The sequence below is a fragment of the Monodon monoceros genome, unplaced genomic scaffold (genome assembly GCF_005190385.1).
Source record: "Monodon monoceros isolate NGI ecotype Baffin Bay Population unplaced genomic scaffold, NGI_Narwhal_1 Super_Scaffold_11, whole genome shotgun sequence".
Lineage (NCBI taxonomy): Eukaryota > Metazoa > Chordata > Mammalia > Artiodactyla > Monodontidae > Monodon > Monodon monoceros.
In genome coordinates, this window is record NW_021703767.1 from 119,119,681 (window position 1) to 119,143,957 (window position 24,277).

Here is a 24,277-nt window from a genome sequence, read left to right on the forward strand (position 1 = left end):
GGTCCTGGAGGAAGTGCCCAGGACATCTCAAGGGGCCACATGGGGAGGTCAAGTCAGAGAGAAAGAGACAGGACCTTGGGCACATGCCTTTATTAAGCACTGGTGGAGTGCTTTGGGGTTCCCAAGTAAGGGACAGATTGACCAATTCAAACCAAAAGAGCTGCGTTTTTGTGAGTCCATGAGGGTCTTATCTAAGGGGTGCATAAGGCAAGCAGGCACTGGGAGGCAGGGGGCTTGATCACGTGGGCTGTTGGGGAAGTCTTATCGGGAACTGACTTTTGCTTCTGATTCTACTGGCTGCTATCTGGGGCATGTACTTGTATGACAGGGCTAGTGTCCATTTAAGGTTACTGCAGGCTGCTTGGCTGAACAAAATGGATGCTGAGGCAACAATACTATGGAGTAGCTTAGCTAAACTCTTGATACCTTAGTTAGCTAAAACAAAACACTTTACGTCTATCTGCCAGAAAAAGTGTTGTAATAACTCTATGGTGTCCGCAGTGGGAATGATTCCCCTTTATGTGTGGTTCCCCTATACATTACAGACCTGCATAACCGTACACAGCATCTGTGGTCATGAGAGAAAGATGCAGTACATTAGCGTACCTTGGAAATCCCCAGAAGTATTTGAGAGTGAGAACCTGCTAATCAGCACAGGTTAGGACCGGCTAAAGAGAACATTACCACTTCTGTTTGCATGAATGAATGATGTTTTTAAACAATCACACACAGTGTATATTTTCACCATACTGGGCAGCAATATAGATGACTACATAGACACTATAGTCTAGTGCATCTACAGTTATCAGAAAGTCCCCTTTGAAAGCAGTCTAAGACTTTTCCCTGGACACTTCTTTTAAAAAAAAAGGATGAGATGTCTGGTCACCTTGTGCAAATCCAAAGAATTGGATCCTTGCTGAATCTGGCTTAATCTTCCTCTGTCCTGAAAGATGTAAGATGTCCAGCATTTTCTATTTATACCTGAAACCATCTACTCCTACTTTTCAGGCAGCAAAGAACTGGAATGCTAACCGAGACAAGGGACCAATGCCAGGGCTACGTGTGAGAGCTAGCTGGTTGGCCTGTGGACTATGAAATACAAAGGAGAAATGAATTCTGAATCTGGGAATGAGGGAAGCTAGTAAGAATGGGTCAATCTGGAATATTTGGTCTAATGAGGAAAATGGGAACAACAAGCGTATCAGAAGCAGAGAGTCTAGAACAGGTGAAAACTGATTTGGCAGGGTCAGGAGGTGAAAGTGGAGGAGATACCTCGGGGTGATGCTGCATAGAGGGAAGACACCCCACATGGGGAAACCCAGGGGAGGGGAGGGAACTACGAAGGCCAAGCTGGTTCAGAGGGGAAATGTGTCACCTCTGTGACTGTTCAGAATCCAAACACTTTTCCTGTTTGGGGTTAATTCCAAATAGATGAGAAGCAGGACCCCCACCTCTCACCACAGCATCATAGGTGAGGCAGAAGTGCCTTTTCCCAGCTCACTGGCGTGGGACATGAGCATTGTAGCCCAATATCAACCAACTGACTGCTCCAGCCTGGAAATTTGAAAGTTAAGGTTGTGACACTGACATAACACTTGTTCCCTCAATAAAAGGGCCTGGAAGAAAACCCTAGATGCCAAGTTTTTTTGCTTGCCAGGGAAACAAGAGTGAGAAGGAAAAGGGAAGTGAAGCAGAGCAGGAGGGAAAGAAAATACCAAGTGATGCATTACAGATCTGGCCACAGCTTTTCAAGAAGACACCATTGGTAGCTCAGTTATGTGAGATATGACCACAGTATGTGCACGGAGGTCTGTCTCAGAACAGCCCAGCAGCGGCAGAGAAGAGGAAGAATTACCTGTCAGCTTCTTCCTATCTTCCATCTCCTGTAGATCAAAGTCCTCCTCATTTGGGTGTTAAATCTCCTGCACTTTTCGGTTGTGATAACCTGCCCTCAGGGGCAGCTCTGGGGAAGGCTCAGTATGTGTGGACAGATTGGACTGGCCCTGGAGCTGCTTTGGACATACAACACCTAATCCCATCTCAGTGGAGACTGATAAGGTAGATGGTAATAGGAGATGTGATGATGTTTGCAGCAAAGGTTTATCACCATAGAAACAGCATGCTACATCTCTGGAGCTATGTGTCTAGGAAGCCAGGCAAGTGGCTCAGGCCTGAGAGCATGAGGGCCCAGCAGCTCTGGTGTGGTACAGAAAGTGGCTCTGGCACTAGGAAGTAGTCAAGGAAACCACTGAAGATTATTTAAGGCCATATCTCATGTCCCAAGGTGGCCACGCCAGCAGTGACATTATAACAGCTGCCCCCATGATTAGGCAAAAATGTAAATGAGCAATCATTTTGTAGCTTTTTGTGGATCCTTAAGCTACTAGAGTTCCTTCCAGTAAGTCAGCTGTCAGCATAAATAACCAGAGTGGAGTTTTCTGGCTTACATCAGAAAACCCTGATATCCATCGTAGCCAATTATCCTTTGGTTTGCAAAATGCCTTACTCTTTACTTGCTCTGGATGGAGCGTGTGTGTTAACATAAGCATATACGTTGGGCTTGAGATAGGTAAAACTATTTTTATGGCTGTAGAACAAATCACCAATGAAACATTTTGAAAATTATTTCAAGTTTTTAAGATACTATATTATAGGGTATGGGACTTCGCTGGTGGCGCAGTGGTTAAGAATCCGCCTGCCAATGCAGGGGACACGGGTTCCAGCCCTGGTCCGGGAAGATCCCACATGCCGTGGAGCATCTAAGCCCATGCAGCACAGCTACTGAGCCTGTGTTCTAAAGCCTGCGAGCCACAACAACTGAGCCCGTGTGCCACAACTACTGAAGCCCACATGCCTAGAGCACGTGCTCGAGAAGCCACCGCAATGAGAAGTCTGCGCACCACAACAGAGTAGCCCTCGCTCACCGGAACTAGAGAAAGCCCGCGCACAGCAACGAAGACCCAACGCAGCCAAAAATAAATAAATAAATTTATTTTTTTTTAAAAAAACTATATTACAGGGTATGAAGAAAGGAACTAGCATTTTCTGGAGCTCATTTAATTCACCGTGTACCTTAGGTATGTTATTTTATTTAAGTGTCGGAACAACTTCTATGATAGGCATTAATCACAGACACCACAGAAAGTTTCGACATAGCCAGAGTGGTTCAGGCACTCCTTAATTGCCATTTCTTAGAAATGTAAACCTCTGTTTTATATAACATTCTCTCCCTCTGATATCTTTATTAATGTTTTTGTTGGTATCTTTGAATTTTTCTTTGCAATACTTCTAACATAGTAGGCCCTCCAAAGGTTCAGCAAATGGAGTTGGAGTTATATGCCATATACTACCAAAAACTGCCTTTACAGAGTACGTAAAAAGCTACTTTGTATTCAATCTGCATATTGTAGCAGTGGCTTTTCATTTTTTTATGGACCATGAACAGAATAGCAATCTCGATGTCTCATCAAACTTGTTAAAAGGAGAATTTACCTGTCTGTATATGTCTGTGCGTGTATAACTCTTTTGTTTTGGAAAATGACAGTGACTGTGATTACTCTCTGCAAATCACTTAAGTGACTGCTGTATAATTAGCAATCATTTCTACATTGTACACAAAAAGATGCCCACTTGATTTTAACCCACTGCTGCTGTTTGTGTGCTGTTTGTTCTTCTCACTGTAGATGGCAACCCACCACTTAGATTTACTTTCAGGCAGATTATTTTATGAGACGGTTGGCATCTCTTGCCCCAACAGCTCCTCATGGTGCCACACTTGTTCATTTAGTAACTATTTATGAAGCACCTGCTGTGTGGGCTTTGGTGTTATTGGGCTTCAATGAATTCTAACCATTGCCTTGATTTTTCACATGGGACCTTGATTTTTCTATTAGTTACATGAAAATCTAAGTTGCTATAACAAAGAAACCAATAAACTAGGGGATTAAAGAAAATTATTTCTCTTATCTTGTGGCCGAGGGTGTGTTGCTGAGCTGCTATGCACCATATGGCTATTCAGGGACCCAGCTTCCTTCCCTCTGGCTTCCACTGTAGGTTGTCACCCTCATTTGTATGGTCAAAGGTGGATCACAAGCACCAACCTGTTCCAGTTCACAGAAAGGAAAAGTGGGAAGGAGGCTATTTATAAGGCCCAGGTCTGGAGTGACATCATTTCTGTTCACACTCCATTGTCACACCTGGATGCAAAGAGGCCTGGGACTCAGTAGCCCATAGCTAAGTGGCCACATATGCAGATACAACTGCATTCACATGCAGAAAGGGAAGAGTGGAAATTTGTCTGTTACAGCCTCAGGACAGTCAGGGCTTCTTATGTTTTGCACTTTGTTTTTGAGCAGTGTAAGTCACTGCCTTTTTATGATCACCACTGCAGAGCTATCCTGAGGCCTCACTTTTGGAAATAAAGGTTTTTTGGTTTTTCTTTTTTCTGTTTTTTTTTGCCGTACGCGGGCCTCTCACTGTTGTGGCCTCTCCCGCTGCGGAACACAGGCTCTGGACACGCAGGCTCAGCGGCCATGGCTCACGGGCCCAGCCGCTCCGCGGCATGTGGGATCTTCCCGGACCGGGGCACGAACCCGTGTTCCCTGCATCGGCAGGTGGACTCTCAACCACTGCGCCACCAGGGAAGCCCGGAAATAAAGGTTTTGATGACCAGCTTCTCTAGAATTTCATGCTGGTCCAGGAAAATGACATTTTTCTTCCCCATAGTTGATGTAGCACCTTTCCTTCATCTATTATCTCACTTTCCTAGACTCTTCCTGACCCCAGATCACCCCAACTCTACCACATCTCATTGTTCCTGGAACTTGCTTGCTCAGAAATCTATTATCGTTAAAGTTAATCCTTGTGGCCAGATAATTTATTAAAATATTTACTGAGATATTCATTTGTGTTTTTGTTTTCCAATTTCAGAAAAATCAGAGAGGTGCTTATGTTTTTGTTTTTTATTCTCTAAAAGTTTTTGAGCATCTATTTATTTAATTGAGATATAATTGAAATATAATATTTTATTAGTTTCAGATATACAGTATGATTCAATGTCTGTATGTATTGGGAAATGATCACCACATTAAGCTTAGTTACCATCCTTTACCATACATTGTTACAGAGGGTTTTTTTCCCTGTGATGAGAACTTTTAAGATCTACTCTCTTAGCAACTTTCAAATGTGTAATATGGTATATCAAACTATGGTCACCATATTTTGTGTTACATACCCATGAGTTTTTTACTTTATAACTAGAAGTTTGTACCTTTTAACAACCTTCACCAATTTTGCCCACCTCCCATGCCCCACCTCTGGTAATCACCAATCTGAAATCTATATCTATGAGCTCACTTGTTTTTAGATTCCACATATAATTGAGATCACACAGGATTTGTCTTTCTCTGTCTGACTTATTTCACTTAGTATAATGCCTTCAGGATAAGATGTTATTCTTTTTTATGCTTGAATACTGTCTCTTTTATATATACCACATTTTCTTTATCCATTCATCCATCGACAGATGAACAGTTAGTTTGTTTCCACATCTTGGCTATTGTAAGTAATGCTGCAGTGAATATGGGGATGCATATATTTCTTTTTTTTTTTTTTTTTTTTGTGGTACGCGGGCCTCTCACTGTCATGGCCTCTCCCGTTGTGGAGCACAGACTCTGGACGCGCAGGCTCAGCGGCCATGGCTCACGGGCCAGCCGCTCCGCGGCATCTGGGATCCTCCCGGACAGGGGCACGAACCCGTGTCCCCTGCATCGTCAGGCGGACTCTCAACAACTGCGCCACCAGGAAAGCCCCATATATTTCTTTGAGTTAGTGTTTTCAATTTTCTTTGGATAAATACCCAGAAGTGGAATTGCTGGATCATATGGTAGTTCTATTTCTAATTTTTTGAGGGATCTCCATACTGTTTTCCATAGTGGCTGCACCAATTTACATTCCCACCAACAGTGCACAAGTGTTCCCTTTTCTCCACCTCCTTGCCAACACTTGTTACCTTTTGTCTTTTTAATAATAGCCATTCTAATAGGTGTGAGGTGATGTCTTACTGCGGCTTTGATTAGTATTTCCCTGATGATTAGTGATGATGAATGTCTTTTCATATGGCTGTTGGCCATCCGTATGTCTTCTTTGGAAAAATGTCTATTCAGATCCTTTGCTGTGCAAGACACTTATGTGTTATGCTGAGTGTTTATTTTTTGATTATAGCCAGGCCTATTCCTTCCGTGGCCTTGAGTTGGAGTGGGGTGCTATATTGAAGGCTAAAACCAGAAATTACCTAAGTTCTTGCTTTCAAAACTTTGAGTTAATTGAATGCATTGTACTAGGTCAGTCTTTCTCAAAATGTAGCCTCAAATCAGAGTCACGTGGAGGATTTGTTAAAACACTTCCTTCTGGTCGTCTACATCGAGATTCTGATAATTTCCATTTCTAACAAGCTCCCCCAGTACTGCTGCTGCTGCTCTCAAAATCACACTTAGAGAACCCCCGTGAGAGAGGTAAGGTAGGAAGGAGAGTGTCCTAAGAATACTTCAGAAGCAGCATAAGAAAGGAAAACAATTTCCTCAGGCTGAGAAGGCGTCAGAGGCCCCAGGGACCTGAGACCTACTAGATGTCAGACAATGGCTTGCATCAGAGTCTCCTGCCTTCTCCCAAAGAGGAGCAGTGCCCCTGCCCTCAAAGGACACGTGGGCTTTGCTAACGCACATAACAAAGGGATTGAACTCCTGGCTGCTTCTCACCCTTTGAAATGTTCCTCTCTGTGTAAGATCCCCAGGACTTTCCCATGACCCTGGTGAGTGGACCTAATAATCCTGAGATTGAATTTTCCAACAGCTCTGACCAATCAAGACGGAGATTGAATTATGATTTGAATAAAGAAAATGACATTCTTGCACATCTGGGGCTACAGGGTAAAATTCCAACATGCTTCATTGACTAAGTTGCTTTCAGGGATTGGCTTAGGGCACTAACCCTTCTCTTTATACCTGTACATCTTTCCAAGGCCACAGGGAGAGTACTTCAAAAGGTCACTTATAAGCCCTGTGATTTAGCTCTGGAAGAGGACTGGGGTAGGAGGCCAAGATCATGCCCATGACTCTGCCCATCCAGCACTGCCAGCACAGCTGTTTTGAGGTTATGAGCGAGGGGACCTGGTACCCCAGTTCAGCTGACCTCCATTTTATCTAGACCTTAGGGCTACACTGAGCTGCTGCACTTCTATAAACACGTTTTCATTTAAGCAACAGAGGAAAACTTTTGCAAAAATTACTATTGTTCCTCAATTCTCCCAAACAAAAGGCCATTTTGTATAAATGGCCAAGATGTTTAAAACAAAAGTTCTCAATCAGAAATGTTTACTCTCCAAATGTTATAAACAAACTTTTTTTCCACACACTTACCCAAATAACGTGTTTATTGGGACAAAGTGTCTTCTGAGAAACTTGTCAGGGAAATCTCCAGAGTATCTGGAATATTTCATATAATGCTCTACTTTGTCCATTCAAAATTACACTTCATTTTGGCTTTGGCCTGTTCTTTATTGACTGAAGTTCTAAGCATAGCCAAGAATAATGTTTGTTTTCTGAATTATTTTCTGGCCATTTTCACAGAAACATGAAGGGAGTTGGTCATTATACTTAAAGGACCTGAGAGTAGAAAGAGAAGGTGACATAAATAAGGTTTATAAATACTTATCAGGTATTGACAGTGAGATAAACCACTGTGAAAGAAAGTGGAAAACGTCCCTATTATTAAAGTGTAGTGTTCACACTGGATCATTAATTCATATCCTGCTGTGTCCAGACCACACAACTATTTGACACAGAGCTTGCCAAGTTTAGTCTCAGACTAAGCTTTACATTATTTGTGCAGTGGCCCCAGCTCCTCACTTTCTACACATAGATGAACTGTCAAGTCACATAATATATGGCTCTATTGGGTGTTCTATTAGGTGTGGCATAAATGGAATACAACATGCAGCACCCCTTCAAAAGTGCAACACTAGATTATTATTTATCTATTATTATAGATTGGGCCTGATACATTTTTGGTAGTTATAGAAATTGATAGCTATAAAAATAACCAAACTGCATACGGGGGACTGGTATTGCTTCACAGTTCTAATTTCAAAATAGTAAAAATATCAGCTTTTGCTGCTGTAAATGCACCATGGGATCCAAAACAGGAAAGGGATACTGTGTATAGGGGGCAATTCCAAGTCAGCCTCTATCCACTGTCATTTCAGGTTCTGTCTTTTTTGGTTAAACTGTAGAGAGTTCTTATATTTGCCATTTGCTAAGATGTAGAGAATTCTTAGACACTGTGCTAGGAAATGTGCATATATTTCTCATTTAATTCCTACAGTAATGCTATGAGGTCGATACTTGTTTTAACTCAGACTGGCATAACAAAATACAATAAACTGGGTGGCTTAAACAAGAATTTATTTCTCACAGTTCTGGAGGCTGTAAGTACAAAATCAAGGTGCCATCAGGGTTGATGTTTGATGAGAGCTCTCTCTTTGGGTTGCAGACAGCCACCTTCTCCCTGTGTCCTCACATGGCCTTTCTTTGGTGCATTTGGATAGGGAGAATGAGCAAGTTCTCTGGTATCTCTTCTTATAAGGGCACTAATCCCATTATGAGGGCCCCACCCTTATGACCTCATCTAACCTAATTATCTCCCAAAGGCCCCATCTTCTAATACAATCACACTGGGCATTAGGGTTTCAATATATGAATTTTGAAAGACAACATTTCAGTTCATAGCAGCACTATTATTATTTCCATTTTATAGATGGAGAAATCAAGCTCTGAGAGGTTCAGTTAATCAGTGGAGGAGCCAGGAATTGTACCCATTCCATCTCCAAATTCTGATCTCTGGAAGACCATATGACTTTCATAGAGCCATCCTTGGGACAGTATCACTGGCTGATGTCAGTATCACCTAATCCCCCAGGGCTTAGCAGCTTGTTCTATAAATGAAGTTAAATTTCCACTAGATCTCTCCTTTCCTGCTCATTCAGGGTCTCATCCCTTTCAGATTGCAGCCCTCCAGTGCTTCTGGGAGATGGCAGGCAGATACCTCCTGTGGGCAACTATAATTCAGCTTCAGTAAGACTGTCTCTCCTAAGGTACCTGTCCTCTCCATCCCCAAATACCATACTTCACACCAAGCTTAGATCCTGAAACCTTCAAACTTCATGACTTCCTACTGGAAATGTTTATTGAATGTCTTCTGTGTTCCTGGCACTGTGCTTCATTTACCACCATGGGTGAGACAGAATATAACTAGTGAAGTATTATATACATAACTACAAATTATGGTACATGTTTTAAAGTTTCAAACCTGTGTGTTGCAGGGGTAAAAGTATATCTTTCTCCCTCTTTTTATGAATATATTAAGAAAAAAATCTAAAACAGAAGAAAAGGCAACAGGTAACTGTGTGCTTTTTTCAAAATCTTACTAGACACGTGATTCTCAACCATGGGCAATTTTGTCCCCCAGGGTCATTTGGCAATATCTGGAAACACTTTTAATTGTTATGACTGGGAGGGAAGGTGCTACTGGTGTCCAGTAGGAAGAGGCAGAGATTCTGCAGAACATTATGCAGACCACGGAATAACCCCCCCCATGACAGTTATCCAAATTATGCAGCCCAAAGTGCCAGTAGTGCCAAGGCTGAGGAACCCTGTACTCTAGAGCATTGCCTACCAAGCCTGATTAAGGGCCAGCTGGTGCTCCAGGGGACTATAACTTTGTTCGACTTTCTATTTACTATTGATATTCTTAGACTATGTAAAGTTGGATGTTAACTTACAGAAGATTGATAAACTGCCAATGATTTCTGTCTAGTACAAAAGCTTTATTGTCCTAGTAGTCACTGACCATTTTTTAAAATCTAACTTTGAAATTTATTCCAGCATTCTTTTTTTTCCTCTGAATATATATACAATTGATGTTCATTGTTTGTTGTAGTTATGTTCTATAAGGTCACTCTGAACTCTGAATTAGTGAATACTGAACCATTGCTCCTAGAGGGAGTACAGGGTTAGGTTCCTTCAAGCTTCTGGTCACATTTTAATCAGTATTTAACCTTGATTTATATGTGTTTCTGCTTAAAGGGCAACTTATTTGGTATATGCCGTTGATTCATTAACATTGAGCTCACAGCCAGCAGCACCATAATTCGTGCTTGAACGAAGCTTATGTAACACACAGAGTTTCTCTGTGAGGCATATCACAGCTTTATTGAGCTTAGAAGCAATAGATAGAATCCCAACACTGCATGTAGGACTTATTTTGAACAGTAAAATCACCAAGAAAAATGCAAAAAAAGTGGCAATAAATAGACCTCAAAAAGGACACTTATTTACAATATGAGAGCTGAAACAAGAAGGCAGAGCATGCAGTTATTTGACCTTGGCTGGGAGCTTATATGTTGGGAGACTCAAATTTTTTGCCTCTCTGCACATGACCTCTGTGTGGCCTGTAACACTCCACAAATGACCACGGAAGTGCTGCAAGGCTTGATTTTGGGATTACAAATAAATTTTAGTGAGTAGACAAATTTGCAAATATGGAATCTGTGAGTAATGAGGATCTATTGTATTAGTTTCTCATGTTCTATTTTGAACCAGCTTTTCAAAACAGATGTTAGTTCCTTCATTATGGAATTAAAAAATTATTTGACACATGCTCACTATATTGGTATAAGAATTATGTTTTTAGCTTTTTGAAAATTAAAATAGAAAATTTAACCCTTTTTAGGTGTCAAAATTTGTTATTTAGACAGACAAGTGCCCAGTGTCTTATGATGGTTTAGGGTGGTAGCTCTTCTGGGTTTATTTTAGGGACATGAGTCCCTCCCAGTCAGGTGGGGACTGGACCCAGAGACAAATGTGCATGGCAGACGACTCACTGTGTTCACAGTCTTCTCTCCCTTCAGGTGTTCCTGGCTAAGCCCCCTGTGTCTGGCATCTACTTCCCTCAGCATGAGTTCTCCCTCAGGAGGCCCTTAGTCCTCAGGGAAACAGGCTGCTACTGAGCCCACTGCACAGTTTCCAGAAATGCCAGGCTAAACTCAATCTGGGACCCCAAGAGACAGGTGGGAAGCTGGTCTTTGAGGTCACAGCAAGGGTTAGCTGAAGTCAGGAAAGTTTCAACAAAGTTAAACCAAAAAGAATCTGAGGGAAAATACTCTCCACAGCGTGAATTCTCACTGAAGGGACTGGGGAAATTCTCTTTCATAACAGAACTTTCTGGAACCTAAAGAAATAAGGCCCAGGGCCTGTAGCAAAATAAATGTGTAGCAACTTCCACATACAACTGAAAGTTTTTCAGAAAATTAACATGTAAGAAGTCTTTGCAAGTAGGAGGTGCTACATTATATTAATGGGGCTGCTAAGAGGAAGGCTGATGTCTTGAGAACCAAAAGTAACTTTACAATCTCTGCATACCTAGAGTCCACGTGAGTTGTATTTTTAAACACTATTATACATTTTTTGCTTGGGGAGTTTTAAAGTTAAAAATAGTATTTAAAAAACTCAGCAAGGGATAAAGTAACATTTTCCTTTTTCTTTCCCTTCCCTTCCCTTCCTCCTTTTTGTCTTTAGCAACCTGAATCATCCTAATAGCCTTGTGAAAATTACTGGGATGGGGGGGGTGTTTTCATCATTTACAGCAGTCGTTCTGTTACCGACCTGTCTGAGTCTGAGTCGGCCCCCAAGAAGCATTCTTCTGCCCAGTGTCAATCAAGTAAATAGAATGAGATCAAGCTCCATTCAGAAGCAAAGGAAAGCTTTATCCTTTGATCAAAGAATGGAGAGGTGCGAGCTTGACTCTAGAGTACGTGTTCTCTAGAGCACATGTTGGCAGGGCTTCTTTATAGGGTTCTCTGCTACGGAGGGAGGGATGGATGGAGTTCCTATGGGTCCTTGCAGTCATGTTGCTCACAGTGCTCCAGACTGAAGTATTGGGCACAGCATCTCTGCACACAGCATGCAGTTGCCACCTTGAACTGCAGTGTTGTGGGCAGTGCTTCTGCACATGGTCTGCCAAGTTGGGGTATGGGGCGCAGTGGTTCTGTGCTGGGGATGCTAATCCATAACTTAGGTGTAAGATTTTATCACCTAGATTCCATCTTATTCCCCCCACCTCAGTCCCCAGTGGGCTTGGTCTGTGACAGTTCTCAACCAGGAGGGATTTTTGCCCTGCAGGGGACATTTGGCAATGTCCGGAGATGTTTTTTCATAAGGGATGGAAGGGTGGTTAGGGAGTGGTCCAAAATATCAATAGTGCCAAGGTTTTGAAACTAGTCTACCCAGGGGTCAGCAAACTTTGTCTGTAAAGGACCAGATAGCAAGCATTTTAGGCCATACTCTGTTGCAACAACTCAGCTCCGGTTGTAACGTGAAACTAGCCGTAGACAACATGTAAATAAATGAGTGTGGCTGTGTTGAATGAAATTGTATTATGAAGACTGTTAAATTAATTAAGCAAGGAAGCCATTAGGCTGAGGTAGCCCTAATGCTGTGACTGCCTACACAAGCAAACCCAAATCTAAGCCTATAAATACCACAAATGTACGAAATTGAAACCTAAGGCCAACCAGTCGCAAACAGCCAACTAGGCTTTAAGCTGTACCCATCAATAATTTCCTTTCTTTGCTTCCACGTTCTTTTCTATAAAAGTCTTTCCTGAGCTCCTGTCAGCAGAGCTGTCCTTACCACTTCTGGTTTGGCAGTGCCCCATTTGAATCAATTTTTGTTCGAATAAACTCTTAAAATTTTTAATATGAATCAGTTTATCTTTTAATAACATTGAAATTTGAATTTCATATAATTTTCATATGTCATAAAATATTATTTGATTTTTTTCTTTTTCAACAATTTAAAAATATAAAAGAAAAACCATTTCTAGCCTGCAACCCATGCAATAAAAAGTATTGGGCCTGATTTGGCCCATGGTCCCAGTGAATAGAAAGGTTTTTGCTTCCATCTCTTTTAAAGGAAGCACAGTACTTTCATTCAGCAAAACCATTTATTCTTTTTTTTAACTTACAACATTTTAAAGTATGATTTGTGTTGTGTGATTCAGTGATTCAGCTAAGAGGAGCTGTGTATGAAGAATAGCCCTTTTTATGTAAGCAGTGCTGTTGTGTTCCAGTCATTAAGAACTGAATTTTTAATAGGCTCATGGACTGAGGAAAATTATTCTTTTTCTTAAGTGTTTATGATTTGCTTATTTAATCTTTGTCCCCTTTTTTAGCCTTCTTGTCTTCTTTCGGCTCAGTACTGGATCTTCCGACTGAAGCAGACCCAATTTTCTGTGGGGCTGAAATTTCACCAGGGGTGAGTTCATTCAGATTCAGGGTCATTTACATTTCAAGTCTGCAATTTGATCTGATTATCACTGGCTGAAAAGAAACACTAAGGGCTTTTTAATGTGGGCTGAACTGGATAATCCATTCCAAGGGCTGGGTAAAACTGGGAGAAATTGGGAGTCTGGAGGGTAGTTGCTTTTTATTTCACAGCAGGGGAATATCATGAGAGAGTTTTATAAACACCATTTTCCAAAGAACAACTGAAAAAAGCTTGAGATTCTTGCTGAAGAACGGAGGAGGGAGAAACACTTCCTGCCAGGGTGAAAAAGAAGGAAGAATGGAAAAGGAACATAAAGGAGTTATCGTGGAACAGGCTGAAATATGCCTAAGGGTGAAGGGCATAGTTATAGTACTTCCAGTACTTTCTCCTTTCCTAAGTGGTGTAAAGAGTACCTGAAAAAACTTCTAGAACTGATAAGAGTTTGCTACAGTGCCCAGATATCATATAAAATATACGAAACATTAATTTCTCTAAGTTTACCTATTAGAAGACACGATATGGAAACAAAGGATCCCATTCTCAATGTCAACAAAAGACATAAAATAGCTAAGAATAAGCCTATCAAGAAATGTGTAAAGCATACATGATGAAAACTACAATATTTTACTGAGAGGTATAAAGAAAAAAATTGAATAAATGGAGAGACATTTTACCAGTCCGGGTTCTGTCAATGAAGCAGAACCATTATGAGTGATGAGAGTCAGGGATTTATTCAAGGAGTGGACCTTACACAACTGTGGGAACTAGTTGAGAAATCAATGTGCAGCAGTTGTTTCTGCATCTGGTGCTGGCCTCATGTCAGCAGAGCTGGCAAATGGGAAAGAAAGATGGCCTTAAGTGGGGGAGAGCAGGGAAAGACTGGAAATTGCATTTCTTCTTCTTATCACCTCCAACCTCAGTGTGAACCTGGCACATGAAGCTGATTCTGAGAGCTGGAGGAGGAGGTCCGGCATTAACTGGTAGAGCCATAGGTCCAGATGCTGCTTCATTTCTTCTCTTCAAATCTTGTGCACATTTCTCTTGGCCAACGCTAACAGAACCACACAGGAGAGGAAAGTGAAGCATAGTTCCAGCTTAGCTAAGTTGGCCCTGTATAAAGCAACCATACATACTTTGTCTCTGGATGATGATGATATTGGTGATGATGGTAACAATGATAACAACAACAATAATATAGCAAATATATACCATTAACTACATGTTAGACACTTTTCTAAGCATTTTACATTTATTAACTCACTTTAACTCTCACCACAACTCTCTGAAGTAGGTATGATTATTAGCCTTATTTTATAAATGAGGAAACTGAGCCTTGAGACTAGCTTGCTGGTGGCCACATAACTTGCGAGTGGTAAAGCCATCATTTAAATCTGGACAGTTTGGAAAGACCGTGCTTTTTAAAATGTCGGGTCTCGTCAGGGACTTCCCTGGTGGTCCAGTGGTTAAGATGCCACTCTCCCAATGCAGGGGACCAGGGTTCAATCCCCAGTGAGGGAACTGGATCCCACATGCCACAACGAAGATCCTGCGTGCTGCAACTAAGACCCAGTACAGCCAAATAAATAAATAAATATTTTTTTAAAAATAAATAAAATGTCAGTTCTCATAAGATTAATGTATTTTAATACAATCTCAGGTAAAATCCCAATGGGCTGAGTATTGAGAATTTGTAAGATTTTTCCAAAGCTTTTCTTGAAGCCTAAACATGCGACTACATACAATAAAATTCCAATAATTGAAATAGCACATTTCCATAAGAATCAACAAGGAATCAAATATAGCTCTAAACAGAGCTTAATATACAAACGTAGAAAAGAAGATCTAGAACTTGACAAATGCACCCTTGCAAAACTGGCTTCTGGGTGGGGAAGAATCCAGTGAGACCCCCATCTCCCTGTGACTCACTGTGACTGTGACGTTGGAAGAGGGGAGGCGACATCACTTGCATACTTTCTCACTGCCATCCTGGCAAACCTGCCACCTCAGCCCCTTTTTCTCCTGTGTACTTGAGAGCTGCCCTGGGCAGATAGGTCCCATCATTTATTCAACCATTTTTAGGTACTAAGTCACTCTAGTCACATTCAGTCATAGAAGCAGGAGTGGTAAGGGGCAGAAAGTTCTAACTGACAGGCAGAGGTCCTCTGATATTCACTCCCCCTGGCTGTCACAGATGTTTACAGCTGGATTCTTATTATGCAAAAGTTTTCGGGGTGGGGGGTGGTTACCCTAAAAGGCCCCTGCTGTATCCATTCCACTGCAGATCCCCTGAGGGGCAGAGTTCCTCCTGGCCTGGTTCTTGCCTCCCACCTTAGCCTCTCCTGAGGGCTGTTTTGCCTCTTTTTTCATAACTCTTGGGCAATGTGTAAGGTGACCAGCCACCCTGGTTTGCCTGGGACTGAGCGCTTTCCCAGGATATGAGACTTTCAGCGCTAAAACTTTGACAGGCCTGGACAAATCAGGACGATTGGTCACTGTCAAAGGTCCCTTTTAAACACCTCTGTATGACCGTGCCTGTCTGCATCGGCTCCTAAGAAATAAGCCCTTTTGTTTGTAATAACATCCCAAACACAGCCTTCTGAGGCCATGGATCACTACTGGTAAGTGACCTGAGTCTTACTCTGGTCCACTGTGTTCCCAAATACCAGGGAACTATGCACCAGGCTCTCACAGTGGCCTCCTAGAAGCCCCCAGCTGGGATTGTGGTGAAAGGGAAGAGTCCCCAGTTTCTCCCTTCAGACTAGGTGTGGGACCCACACTGACAACTCTCTCTAAAGAAAGCTACCCTCCCTTGGCTTTTTCGTCATCTGTCCTTGTAGGCCTTTCTCTACAGTTGGCTAGGGGCCACACACTGGTGTTTGTCATTTCTTTGCAGTGCTGCTGAGTCACTGAAGTTTAGGCATCCCACTTTGGAATGTAGAAGCACCTGCCATGCACTTTCTTTTGTCTTGAGCTTTTTAGGCCTCAGAAAAAACTGTGATAAAAAGAATTAGAGTTTTAATATCATGTTTCATAAACCAGAAAAAAAGAAAATTTCAGGGCAAGAGAGGATTATGAAGCATTAAAATAATTGATTTGATACATGGAATTGTTAAGTATCTGTACATCAAAAACTGTATACAAATTTAAAAGTTAAATGACAACCAGGAATATATTTCCAACAAAATAACAAATAAGAAGCTAATAAACATAATTATGTAAAAAAAAAACAGTTTTACAAATAATAATCTACAGTCCATCTCTCACCTCCTGTACCCCACCTCCCCTGTACAAACCACTTACCAATTTCTGGGCCCAAAAGCATAGCAATTTAGGCTAATGGACGCCTCTCTTGTCTGCCTATGCTGCTGCCTATTCACTACCAGCAGTAGAATGATCCTTTAAAAATGTAAACAAGATCATGTCATTGCTCTACCTGAATTTTCTTTATGGCTTTCCTTACATTTAAAAATGAAATCCAAAGGCCTTACACGCCATGGTGCAGAAAGCCTCATGCCATCTGGTTCTGGATGCATTTCTGACCTTATTCACACCCTAGCCCTCTGTGAGAGCAGGAACTTTATCGCTATCACTCAGAACAGTGCTTAGCACAGAGCGGACCGTCACTAAATTTTTTTTGAATGAATGAATTAATGGATGGATGACTAGAAGAAAAAAGACCAATGAATTATGAAGAGTTTTTTTTAAAGAAAGGATACAATTCATCATTGGCTAGTTGTTAAGGGCACTCTCATATACTGCTTGAGGACATGTATATTTAGACAGTATTTGGGGGAATAAAATAGTCTGAGATCAGGGATGCTGATTCCTCCAGCTCCGTTTTTCTTTCTCAAGATTGCTTTGGCTATTTGGGATCTTTTGTGTTTCCATACAACTTGTAAAATATTTTGTTCTAGTTCTGTGAAAAACACCAGTGGTAGTTGGATAGGGATTGCATTGAATCTGTAGATTGCTTTGGGTAGTAGAGTCATTTTCACAATGTTGATTCTTCCAATCTAAGAACATGGTATATCTCTCCATCTATTTCTATCATCTTTAATTTCTTTCATCCATGTCTTATAATTTTCTGCATACAGTTCTTCTGTCTTCTTAGGTAGGTTTATCCCTAGATATTTTATTCTTTTTGTTGCAGTGGTAAATGGGAGTGTTTTCTTAATTTAACTTGCAGATTTTTCATCATTAGTGTATAGGAATGCAACAGATTTCTGTGCATTAATTTTGTATCCTGCTACTTTACCAAATTCATTGATTGGCTCTAGTAGTTTTCTGGTAGCATCTTTAGGATTCTCTATGTATAGTATCATGTCATCTGCAAACAGTGACAGCTTTACTTCTTCTTTTCCGATTTGGATTCCTTTTATTTCCTTTTCTTCTCTGATTGCTGTGGCTAAAACTTCCAAAACTATGTTGAATAAGAGTGGTGAGAGTGGGCAACCTTGTCTTGCTCCTGATCTTAGTGGAAATGTTTTCAGTTTTTCAACGTTGAGGACAATGTTGGCTGTGGGTTTGTCATATATGGCCTTTATTATGTTGAGGAAAATTTCCTGTATTCCTACTTTCTGGAGGGTTTTTATCATAAATGGGTATTGAATTTTGTCAAAAGCTTTCTCTGCATCTATTGAGATGATCATATGGTTTTTCTCCTTCAATTTGTTAATATGGTGTATCACGTTGATTGATTTGCATATATTGAAGAATCTTTGCATTCCTGTGATACACCCCACTTGATCATAGTGTATGATCGTTTTGATGTGTTGTTGGATTCTGTTTCCTGGTATTTTGTTGAGGATTTTTGCATCTATGTTCATCGGTGATATTGGCCTGTAGTTTTCTTTTTTTCTGACATCTTTGTCTGGTTTTGGTATCAGAGTGATGGTGGCCTCGTAGAATGAGTTTGGGAATGTTCCTCCCTCTGCTATATTTTGGAAGAATTTGAGAAGGATCGGTGTTAGCTCTTCTCTAAATGTTTGACAGAATTTGCCTGTGAAGCCATCTGGTCCTGGGCTTTTGTTTGTTGGAAGACTTTTAATCACAGTTTCAATTTCAGTGCTTGTGATTGGTCTGTTCATATTTTCTATTTCTTCCTGGTTCAGTCTCAGAAGGTTGTGCATTTCTAAGTATTTGTCCATTTCTTCCAGGTTGTCCATTTTATTGGCATAGAGTTGCTTGTAGTAATCTCTCATGATCCTTTGTATTTCTGCAGTGTCAGTTGTTACTCCTCCTTTTTCATTTCTAAATCTATTGATTTGAGTCTTCTCCCTTTTTTTCTTGATAAATCTGGCTAATGGTTTAGACAGATGTAGAAGTCTATTGTAGAGTTGCTCTTAATAGCTTTATTGGAAACAATCTTAAATGTTTATTAATAGATCAGGGGCTGGATAAATTATACTACATCCCTACATTGGAATACTAAGCAGCCTTAAAAAGACTGAGAAGAGGGACACCTTCGAGATGGCAGAGGAATAAGATGTGGAGATCATCTTCCTCCCCATAAATACATTAAAAATAAATCTACATGTGAACAACTCCTACAGAACACCTACTGAACGCTGGCAGAAGACCTCAGACTTCCCAAAAGGCAAGAAACTCCTCACATACCTGGGTAGGGCAAAAAAAAAAAAAAGAAAAAACAGAGACAAAAGAATAGGAATGAGACCTGCACCTCGGGGAGGGAGCTGTGAAGGAGGAAACATTTCCACACACTAGGAAGCCCCTTTACTGGCGGGGACGTGGGGTGGGCAGAGGGGAAGCTTTGGAGACATGGAGGAGAGCGCAGCAACAGAGGTGCGGAGGGAAAAGTGGACAGATTCCCGCACGAAAGATCGGTGCTGACCAGCACTCACCAACCTGAGAGGCTTGTCTGCTCACCCACCAGGATGGGTGGGGGCTGGGAGCTTAGGCTTGGGCTTTGGAGGTCAGACCCCAGGGAGAGGACAGGGGTTGGCTGTGTGAAGACAGGCTGAAGGGGGCTGGAGCACCACAGCTTGCCAGGAGGGAGTCTGGGAAAAAGTCTGGACCTGCTAGAGAGGCAGGAGACCTTTGTTTCGGGGCTCACAAGGAGAGGGGATTCCTTCCCATTGTGCCCACAGAAGTCAGAACACTGCCTAAGCGAGCTTCAGAGACAGGCACCAGCCGTGGTTATCAGCTCAGACCCCAGAGACGGGCATGAACCGCTAAGGCTGCTGCCACCAAGAATCCTGTGTGCAAGCACAGGTCACTATCCACACGCCCCTGGGAACCTGTGCAGCATGCCACTGCCAGGGTCCCATGATCCAGGTCCAGCTTCCCTAGGAGAACACATGGCGTTCCTCAGGCTGTTGCAACGTCGTGCCAGCCTCTGCCTCCTCAGGCTTGCCCCGCATTCCAATCATGACTACCGTACCCCTCCCCTTCCCCAGTCTCAGTGGGCAGGAGAGCCCTAATCAGCCACTGCTTTAACAGGCTCCTGTCTGGGTGGGGAATAGATGCCTGAAGGTGGCCTACATACAGAGGCGGGGGCAAAACCATAGCTGAACCCCAGGAGCTGTACAAACAAAGAAGAGAAAGGGAAATTTCTCCATGCAGCATCAGGAGCAGCAGATTAAATCCCCACAATGAACTTGATAAAACATGCATTTTAAGAATACCTGAATAAACAACAAAAGTTCCCAAAATTGAGGTGGTGGACTTTGGGAGCAACTGCAGACTTGGGGTTTGCTTTCTGCATCTAATTTGTTTCTGGTTTTATGTTTATCTTAGCTTAGTATTTAGTGCTTATTATCATTGGTAGATTTGTTTATTGGTTTGGTTCCTCTCTTCCGCAAATCAACAAATGCTAAAGGAACTTCTCTAGGCGGGAAACACAAGAGAATGAAAAGACCTACAATAACAAACCCAAAACAATTAAGAAAATGGGAATAGAAACATACATATCAATAATTACCTTAAATGTAAATGGATTAAAGGCTCCAACCAAAAGATGCAGACTGGCTGAATGGATACAAAAACAAAACCCGTATATATGCTGTCTACAAGAGACCCACTTCAGACCCAGGGACACATACAGACTGAAAATGAGGGGATGGAAAAAGATATTCCATGCAAATGGAAATCAAAAGAAAGCTGGAGTAGCGATTCTCATATCAGACAATATAGACTTTAAAATAAAGACTATTACAAGAGACAAAGAAGGACACTACATAGTGATCAAGGGGTCAATCCAAGAAGAAGATACAAAAATTGTAAATATTTGTGCACCCAACATAGGAGCATCTCAATACATAAGGCAAATGCTAACAGCCATAAAAGGGGAAATAGACAGTAACAATAATAGTAGGGGACTTTAACACCCCACTTTCACCAAGGACAAATCATGCAAAATGAAAATAAATACGGAAATATAAGCTTTAAAACACACATTAGACCAGATAGACTTAATTGATATTTATAGGACATTCCATCCAAAAACAACAGAAGACAAAAACAACACTTTCTTCTCAAGTGCTCATGGAACATTCTCCAGGATAGGTCATATATAAGGTCACAAATCAAGCCTCGATAAATTTAATACAATTGAAATCGTATCAAGTACATTTTCTTAGCACAACACTATGAGACTAGATATCAAATACAGGAAAAAATGTGTAAAAAATACAAACACATGGAGGCTAAACAATACACTACTAAATAACCAAGAGATCACTGAAGAAATCAAAGAGGAAATCAAAAAATACCTACAAACAAATAACAATGAAAACACAATGACCCAAAACCTATGTGATGCAACAAAAGCACTTCTAAGATAGAAGTTTATAGCAATACAATCCTACCTAAAGAAACAAGAAAAATCTCAAATAAACAACCTAATCTTACACCTAAAGCAATTAGAGAAAGAAGAACAAAAAAACCAAAGTTAGCAGGAGGAAAAATCATAATGATCAGATCAGAAATAAATGAAAAAGAAATGAAGGAAACAATAGCAAATATAAATAAAAGTTAAAGCTGGTTCTTTGAGAAGATAAACAAAATTGATGAACCATTAGCCAGACTCATCAAGAAAGAAAGGAAGAAGTTTCAAATCAACAGAAGTAGAAAAGAAAAAGGAGAAGTAACAACTGATACTGCAGAAATACAAAGGATCATGAGAGGCTACTACAAGCAACTATATGCCAATAAAATGGACAACCTGGAAGAAATAGACAAATTCTTAGAAAAGTACAACCTTCTGAGACTAAACCAGGAAGAAATAGAAAATATGAACAGACCAATCACAAGCACTGAAAGTGAGACTGTGATTAAAAATCTTCCAACAAAGCAAAGCCCAGGACCAGATGGCTTCATGGGCGAATTCTGTCCAACATTTAGAGTACAACTAATACCTAACCTTCTCAAATTCTTCCAAAATATAGCAGAGGGAGGAACACTCCCAAACTCATTCTACGAGGCCACCATCACCCTGATACCAGTACCAGACAAAGATGTCACAAAAAAAGAAAACTACAGGCCAGTATCACTGATGAACATAGATGCACAAATCCTCAACAAAATACTAGCAAACAGAATCCAACAGCATATTAAAAGGATCATACACCATGGTCAAGTGAGGTTTATCACAGGAATGCAAGGATTCTTCACTATACACAAATCAATCAACGTGATACACCATATTATCAAACTGAAGGATAAAAACCATATGATAATCTCAATAAATGCAGAAAAAACTTTTCTACAAAATCAACACCCATTTATGATAAAAGCTCTACAGAAAGTGGGCATAGAGGGAAGCTACCTCAACTTAATAAAGGCCGTATATGACAAACCCTCAGCCAACATCGTTCTCAATGGTGAAAAACTGAAACCATTTCCTCTAATATCAGGAATGAGACAAGGTTTTTCACTCTCTCCTCTATTATTCAATGTAGTTTTGGAAGTTTTATCCACAGCAATCAGAGAAGAAAAAAATAAAAGGAATCCAAATCGGAAAAGAAGAAGTGAAACTGTCACTGTTTGCAGATGACATGATACTGTACATAGAGAATCCTAAAGATGCCACCAGAAAACTACTAGAGCTAATCAATGAATTTGGTAAAGTAGCAGGATAAAAATTCATGCACAGAAATCTCTTGTGTTCCTATACTGTAATGATGAAAGACCTGAAAAAGAAATTAAGGAAACATTCCCATTTACCATTGCAACAAAAAGAATAAAATACCTAGGAATAAGCCTACGTAAGAAGACAAAAGATCTGTATGCAGAAAATTATAAGACACTGATGAAAGTAATTAAAGACAATACAAACATATGGAGAGATATACCATGTTCTTGGATTGGAAGAATCAACATTGTGAAAATGACTCTACTACCTATAGCAATCTACAGATTCAATGCAATCCCTGTCAAGCCACCTGTAGCATATTTCACAGAACTAGAACAAAAAATTTTACAATCTGTATGGAAACACAAAATACCCTGAATAGCCAAAGCAATCTTGAGAAAGAAAAATGGAGCTGGAGGAATCAGCCTCCCTGACTTCACACTATACTACAAAGAATGAAAAATGTAAAAGAATGAAATTAGAACACTCCCTAACACCATACACAAAAATAAACTCAAAATGGATTAAAGACCTAAATGTAATACTGGACACTATAAAACTCTTAGAGGAAAACCTAGGAAGAACACTCTTTGACATATATCACAGCAAGATCTTTTTTGACCCACCTCCTAGAGTAATGGAAATAAAGACAAAAATAAACAAATAGGACGTACTGAAACTTAAAAGCTTTTGCACGGCAAAGGAAACCATAAACAAGACAAAAAGACAACCCTCAGAATGGGAGAAAATATTTGCAAACAAAGCAACTGACAAAGGCTTAATCTCCAAAATATACAAGCAGCTCATGCAGCTCAATATCAAAAAACCCAAAAAACCCAATCCAAAAGTGGGCAGACGACCTAAATAGACATTTCTCCAAAGAAGATATCCAGATTGCCAACCATCACATGAAAGGATGCTCAACATCACTAATCATTAGAGAAATGCAAATCAAAACCACAATGAAGTATCACCTCACACGGGTCAGAATGGCCATCATCAAAAAAATCTACAAACAATAAATGCTGGACAGGGTGTGGAGAAAAGGGAGCCCTCTTGCACTGTTAGTGGGAATATAAATTGATATAGCCACTATGGAGAACAGTATGGAGGTTCCTTAAAGAACTACAAATAGAAGTACCATATGACCCAGCAATCCCACTACTGGGCATTATACCCTGAGAGAACCATAATTCAAAAAGAGACATGTACCACAATGTTGCACTATTTACAGCAGCACTATTTACAATAGCCAGGACATGGAAGCAACCTAAGTGTCCACTGACAGATGAATGGATAAAGATGTGGCACATATGTACAATGGAATATTACTCAGCCACAAAAAGAAACAAAATTGAGTTACTTGTAGTGAGGTGGATGGACCTAGAGTCTGTCATACCGAGTGAAGTATGTCGGAAAGAGAAGAGCAAATACTGTGTGCTAACACATATATATGGAACTTAAAAAAAAAAAAAGTGATTCTTGTGAACCTAGGGGCAGGATAGGAATAAAGATGCAGGTGTAGAGAATGTACTTGAGGACACGGGGAGAGGGAAGGGTAAGCTGGGATGAAGTGAGAGAGTAGCATTGACATATATACACTACCAAATGTAAAATAGATAGCTAGTGGAAAGCAGCTGCAGAGCACAGGGAGATCAGCTCAGTGGTTTTTGAACACCTAGAGGAGTGGGATAGGGAGGGTGGGAGGGAGGCATAAGAAGAAGGAGACATGGGGATATATATATACATATAACTAATTCACTTTGTTATACAGCAGAAACGAACATAACACTGTTAAGCAATTATA

General features: G+C 40.8%; 1 protein-coding gene across 5 annotated transcripts in view; it reads left to right on the forward strand.

The window, feature by feature from the left end:
* The window catches only part of SLC9A9 (solute carrier family 9 member A9), a 667,550-nt gene that overhangs the window by 71,756 nt on the left and 571,517 nt on the right, over nucleotides 1-24,277 (forward strand). For 3 of the 5 annotated variants that reach the window (XM_029215042.1, XM_029215041.1, XM_029215045.1), the window contains one exon: nucleotides 13,285-13,367. The gene's annotated coding sequence lies outside the window, so the exon portion shown is untranslated. Of the gene's footprint in view, nucleotides 1-3,019; nucleotides 3,078-9,113; nucleotides 9,149-13,284; nucleotides 13,368-24,277 lie in introns of those variants that run through there. The other 2 variants (XM_029215044.1, XM_029215043.1) reach the window with 2 other exon arrangements.